General features: G+C 36.4%; 1 long non-coding RNA gene across 1 annotated transcript; it reads right to left on the bottom strand.

Moving 5' to 3' along the window:
- Positions 1-1,757: 1,757 nt before the first annotated feature.
- On the bottom strand, positions 1,758-5,979 carry LOC114464098 (uncharacterized). The gene is made up of 4 exons (XR_003674149.1): positions 5,895-5,979; positions 5,426-5,518; positions 2,557-2,727; positions 1,758-2,165 (listed from the first exon to the last, which is right to left on the bottom strand). It is a non-coding gene; the product is annotated as an uncharacterized LOC114464098 (long non-coding RNA).
- Positions 5,980-7,047: the final 1,068 nt, after the last annotated feature.

The raw sequence follows: 7,047 nt of genomic DNA, 5'->3' as shown, positions 1-7,047 counted from the left end.
ATATATGTATAAACACAATAAATATGTTTTCAATGTGTCCTGTCTGGATGTGGTGTTTTTTTAATGACCCCTTTTAAAGAAAATTCAAAGCAATACATCCTGTATACAAAACATATTAACACATTTTTTAACCAAATTAATGTTGGCCTTAACTCCGTCAAAAAAAGCAGGTAAGCTGTTTACACTATTATTAATACAAATTTATGTTTGGAAAAAAAAATTGTGGAACTACCGAAACATATTGTATATACACATACATATGACTATGTACTGTATAATGATCGTCAATCAATGCAGTTATTGATGACAAATTACCAAAAATCCAAGTTATGTCACGAGGAATCAATGGATTTGAATGGCCCGCCACTAACGTCCGGGAACAAATTTAGTCTTACATGAATCACGTGACAGTCAAGCATTTTGGACTTTGTTGTCGCAACTCTCTCTCTATACGACTCTGGGCTACACAATCATGGAGAAGACTGCTGACCTGACAGTTTGTCCAAAAGACCACCATTGACACCTTGTTCAAGGAGGGCAAGACACAAAAGGTCATGGCTAAAGAGGCTGTCTGTTCACAGAGCTCTGTGTCCAAGCACAATAATAGAGAGGCGAAGGGAAGGAAAAGATGTGGTAGAAAAAAGTGTACAAACAATAGAGATAACCAGGCCCTGGAGAGGATTGTGAAACAAAACCCATCACAAATGTGGGGGAGATTCACTAAGAGTGGACTGCAGCTGGAGTCAGTGCTTCAAGAACCACCACACAGACGTATGCAAGACATGAGTTTCAGCTGTCACATTCCATGTGTCAAACCACTATTGAACAAGAGACAGCGTCAGAAGCGTCTCACCTGGGCTAAAGACAAAAAGGACTGGACTGCATTTTGCATGTCCTTTGGAAATCAAGGTCCCAGAGTCTGGAGGAAGAGAGGAGAGGCACAGAATCCATGTTGCTGGAGGTCGAGTGTAAGGTTTCCACAGTCAGTGATGGTTTGGGGTGACATGCCATGTGCTGGTGTTGTTCCACTGTGTTTCCTTAGGTCCAAGGTCAACGCAGCTGTTTACCAGGAAGTTTTAGAGCACTTCATGCTTCCTGCTGCTGACCAACTTTATGGAGATGCAGATTTCATTTTCCAACTGGACTTGGCACCTGCACACAGTGCCAAAGCTACCAGTACCTGGTTTAAGGACCATGGTATTCCTGTTTTTGATTGGTCAGCAAACTCACCTGAATTTTACCCAATAGAAAATCTATGGGGGATTGTGAAGAGGAAGATGTGAGACGTCAGACCAACAATGCAGAAGAGCTAAAGGCCACTACTATTCATGTTCATACTTTTCAGTATCGGTCTTAAGTAATATTCTAATTTTCTGAGAATCTGAATTTGGGATTTTTGTTAGTTGTCAATTATAATCATCAAAATTAAAAGAAATAAACATTTGAAATATATTAGTCTGTATGTAATGAATGAATATAATATACAAGTTATTCAGTCATTTCATAGTTTTCTAATGAACTGAATGTGTTCCAGTCTTGTGGATGTACTTGTACATTGTCCATGTACTTGAAGAAAACATGTCATTTCATAAAACAAAAGGTCCTTGGTGTTTACAAGTTCTTAGATCAGTGATCCCCACACTGTGAGAAAAAAAATTGTCAAATTTACGGTAAAATACTGGCAGCTGTGGTTGCCAGTATTTTACCGTTAAAAAATACAGTATAATACATGAGGAACATAAATGGATTTAGCGTAGATTTTACAATAGCAACCACTAAATCTAGAACAATCTAAAGATTCTCATATATAACCAAGGTAGTGAATATTACTAATAAACAATAAGAAAATTGACATTTCATCTATAAAACAGACTGAACAGGTCATGTGTTGTGTTTCTATACTCGCAAAGCAGCATAGATCTTGAGTATACAGCATGTGTCCATATTTATATGGCTGGTAATCCATGAAGGAATGAATAAACATAAAACAAAAAGTCACTTGCCCCTGACCGATCAAGAGTAATGAGTCACTGGGTCCTGCCTTGGTTAAGGAAAACACTCAAACGTGTAGTGGAGTTTCTAATGCACATGATGTTGAAGATAGAAGCTCTGCTGGAGTACTGAGATGTCCATCAGGAGTTCACTATGGACTGGCAGGATCTCCTCTGTAGAAAAACATGGACACAAAGTTTCAAAAGTTTGATCAGTGCTTGAGCAAAATGTACAGTAATGAACAAAACCTGTTGTCAAAAACAGGTCCAATGATAAATTATTTAAGTAGTAAGTTTGCAGTTCTTAAATCTATTTATGTAAAAGTGATACACAGCACAGCCCTAATTATAATCATTATTTGTGTTACACTGTATTTAAGTTTCCCATTGATTTATTATAGAACTTGAAGTTAATGACTCAATGTGACGGTGACTTATTTTATAGTGTCAGTTTCCTTCATTGTATGAAACTACTCACCTGGACAATGAACCTGACCTAGACTGATTAAGATTTGTGTTTTCTGTCCATCTTTCTTTAGTTAAATTGATCAATACCCTTGCTTACCTCTTATTGAATCTTTAGGTGCAGACTTAATTGAAGATGGTGAGGGCCTCGTACAGACAGGGTGTGATGTTTAGGGAAACCAAAGAATTCATACAGGTGTCATCATTTCTGCCAGAAGACTCACAGCAACGTTGGCAATGAAGCTTTGATTGTGGACTGGTTAGATCCCTTCTGCATTCAGAAAGAAAAAAACAAAAAGGGCATACACCATAAATAAAAACAATGACAAAAATAAGACAAGAAATTAAAAGAAAATAAGTGCAAAACAAGTTTCCCAATATTGACACTGTGCAAGTTTGTGCTGCTTTACATACGAGTGATGACCAATACATCGGCCAGCTGATATTATTGGCCGATGTGGGCTGGTGCGTTCGCCGATCCGCATTATATACAAAGAGCAGAAATGTTTTTTACTTCATCTTGTTCTACATCACCTGTTTTTAATATTTGTTAAATATTTTTTACTTGTCGTTCTACCTGACCTTTATTAATTTCAATAAACGTTTGTTCTTTTAAAATTGAGACTCGTACCATTTGTGATCATCATTGTGTAATTTTCATGATGTAAATCCCTATTCCATACTAGGGATGGACCTATATCGGTTTTTAGGGCCGATACAGATTTTTTTTCCATCAGCCTTCGCCGATGACCGATACAGACGGCTGATTTTCTTGAGCCGATATTTGAAGCCGATACTACTTTTGCTCCCTCAATTTACGTCATAAAAACTACACAACGATGATAACAAATGGTATGAGTCTCAATTAAAAAAAAGAAAATTTATTGAAATTAACAAAGGTGAGTTAGAACGACACCAAGTAAAAAATATTTAACAAATAATGAAAACAGACGATGTAGAACAAGAAGTAAAAATAATTTCTGCTCTCTGTAAATAATACGGATCGGCGAACGCAGCAGCCCACATCGGCCAATGCCGATACACGTAAAAAACGCAAAAATCGGCCGATGTATCGGTTCAGTAATAGGCTAAATTACTTCTCAAGTATCATTATTTAGACGTTGAGTTTTATACAATGACATAAGTAGTTGTTTGCTTTGGGCTGAGGTTTATCCAAACTACTTAAATGGTTTTTTTTTTTTTACTTCCTGGTATAAGTTAATTTAAAAAATGTGCATGCCTTAAATGTATTATAATAAAACATTTAACCAAAGATACATTAGTTGGTTGTGGTAATTTTAGCTGAATGTTTTTCAACAATTTGATTTAAACTACGGTGTAACAGTTAGGCAAGTGTCAAAAGGGTAAAACAAAAAATCTACCTAATGCTACAAATAAAGTAACCTCGAACCTTGTATGTATGAAATGAATAGTTGAATTTTTTTCTCAACTTTACTTTGGCAGTGACCAAATTCTAGATTTTTGGGGGCACACAACCAAGCTAGAAAATGGTGAAGATTTCTAATGTATACTTAATTTGGATTTTAGATAAATGAGCAAAAATCCTTGCAGCCTGTGACTCTATTGAAAAATACAGCAGTTTAAAGGGGACATATCATGGTTTTAAATCCTTCCTTTTTAGATATAAATCATACAGTTGTGGTCTATATAAAGCGGAACTGCACTGCTTGGGTCTGAATTCCTCATCATTATAGCTCCCCAGACCCCTTTTCTGATGTGCTTCTAAGAGCAACTCATTTTGGTGCGGTCTCTTTAAATGCAAATGAGACACTTCATACCCCGCCCCCTCTCCAGGTTCAACTCCACCCTGCTCGGCCATTTTTGTAGTTTGATAGAAGAGATATGGCCATGTAGCGGCGCAGAAAAAGTTTATTCACACGTTATTTACACAATGTCAACAACGGAATACTTGTCCATCCAGCCTTACATGTTTGAGCCAGAGTCTGACCTGGCGGAGCGAGATGAAAATGAAGATGATGAACCTGCAGAACCCTAACAAGTGAGCTAACACAAGCACCGAGCTAACGCTAGCGCCAAGCTAACGTCACGAAATGCATTTTAATAGTCTTTTCGGAGACAAAAACGGCAAAATGAAAAGACTAATGAAAACTTTAGACCTAAATAAAACCGCGTAGGCCATATCATCAAGGATCTAAAACGAGCACACAGCGCTAACAAAACAATGGCAGGGACGTCTTATCAAAACACTTTTTAGCGTTATTTACAGCTTACCGAAGTGCTCTGTTTGTCGTCTCCAAAGATAGAAGGAATTGACCCCTCAATCAGACAAAGTCTTTCGGCAAATCCTTCTTCATACTGGCGGAGGTTGCAGAAGCAGTCATCCTTGAAGTGCTGCGAGCGCACAAAAATGACCTTACCCACAAATGTGGGTACATTTCCGTGAAAAATAAAACTCAACCAGGCACTTTGAAAAGGTTCTGATGCTGGGAGACAGTGTAATGAAGCGTGTGGGTTACTACATCCAACAACCAAACATATTGATTTCTCCTCTCGTAACTTCTGCATCCTGGAGCTTGGACTACAAAATAAAAGCGAGAAATAAAAATGGCGGATTGCTCGAAGTGTTGGGCCTGGAGTCGATGTCCTAATTTGGCAGTTCCGCTGACGTTATTGTTCAAAAAACGTAATAGATAATCGAAAAATCGAAACAGATTGAAAAATATGACCAAAACAGAATATAAAGATATCAACAGAGCACCTGAAGAGACTAATTTGAACTTTTCTGTGCTTCTAAACAATCTAAATATACATTAAAATGCATTTAAGGGCTAAAAAAGTGGATTTAGCATGACATGTCCCCTTTAAGACATAACCACAGAGCCTAAAATGCACAGACTACATATTACAATCAAATGACTAAACACACAGTCAATAACATTAAGAGTTAGACCATCCAAGTAGTCAAAATGGTAAAATACTGTACATACCAAATATTTCCAACCAAGGTTTTATTCCATCTTCAACATGTTATTCTCGCTGTTGTCTTGACACTGTTTCACCTGTCACTCTCTTCTGATGCTCTTCACAAAAACAAAACAGTAATATTGTAAAAAGAAAGGAAAAAATAATTAGAAAATTTGCCTTAAACGTGCCATACTTGGTACATGTCTGCTAGCAGTCGGCTTCATTACACCTAAATAAACGTGGTTCATTCCGATGCAGTTTACAATGAACAATTACAATGATGACTAAACTACTTTACCACATAAATTACAGGTAAACATGTCTTCAGGTACTTTGGTAATTCATCCCTAACAAATTAAGCATATCAAACACAGAAATTAATCACGGGCAATGCTTTCCTCACCACAGCAATGCTAACTTAATAAACATATCGATCATAGCTGTGCTGGTGGGTTTTTATGACAGATATAACTTGAAGTCACATGTACTCACCTCACGAGTTCATTTAAAGCTGCCAGGATGTCTAAAAAGTCCAAAGATGCTGTGGTCCAAGCATCTAAAATGGCGCTGGTACGAATTCAAAACTGCGTCCATTAACGAGGTCACCAGGTGTCCAGGTAAAAAGAGCGGTCTGTACACGTCTCAGCAGCGAGCCACGCTATTGGTCTTTGTCAGATGACGTGTTCTTCTTCTTCTTCGTTTTGTTTTTTTGGCGACTGACACCTGGTGTTGCAGGTGCACTACCGCCACCTACTGTATTGGAGAGTACCTTTAACTGAGAGGACCCTTTTAACTTTAAATTAAAACACTTAAGGTGGTCTGATAATATGGCGTGAGACATAACAGAACATAAAGTTGTTTTTAAATATATAATTAAAAAACGATTATTTAAATCAATTTTATTCAGCAACCTTAAACTTTATTTTATACATATGTTTTTGCTGTTGATTTTTTTTATGAAAAGGTTAACAATGTTATACTGCAGACCAAACTATTAATGTGCATATCAGTATCTGAATTAAAAAATAAATAAATAAAAAAAGATAAAATTTTATTGTCTTTTGCTGCTAATATTTGCCTTTTTTAATAGTATTTACTGGTTGTATTTTTACAGTGGACCCTATTTTTTAACATTTTGCTTCTGTAAAAATGAAGGTTTTTGTTTGCTTAGCAATCAACAGATTTATATTGTAAATTCTAATGTGCACAACCCCATAAGATGTAGTTTTGGCCGAATAATGCCGTAAAATCTAAGGTTTTCAAACATTTTTTTTCATTACGATATTTACTTTTAAAATGTATGTATGTTTATTTGTTTCTACAGAAAGTCTTTATCATTTCAACATTTTATTACAGTAAAAATTGAAGTTTTGTCCAGTTTCACAATTAACTGTTATTCGATGTATTTATTACAGTAAAAGGACGTTTTGGGTTTTACGCTACTTTACTGTTGGAATTTGACAGTCTTTTGCTGTATATTTTACGGACTTTTTTTTACAGTGCAGCCACCGGCCTGTGCAACAAATAAATAATAATGGTTAACACTTTACTTGAAGTTTTAACCATAACGCTGACATTTTATGCTGTAATTATTATAACATGAGACCTGTCATTATGAATGAGGTGTTATGAAGGCTGTCATTAG

This window comes from Gouania willdenowi, chromosome 5, assembly GCF_900634775.1.
Source record: "Gouania willdenowi chromosome 5, fGouWil2.1, whole genome shotgun sequence".
Taxonomy (NCBI): Eukaryota; Metazoa; Chordata; class Actinopteri; order Blenniiformes; family Gobiesocidae; genus Gouania; species Gouania willdenowi.
The sequence above is the reverse complement of the archived record's forward strand: the minus strand, read 5'-3'. Positions and strand labels throughout refer to the sequence as shown.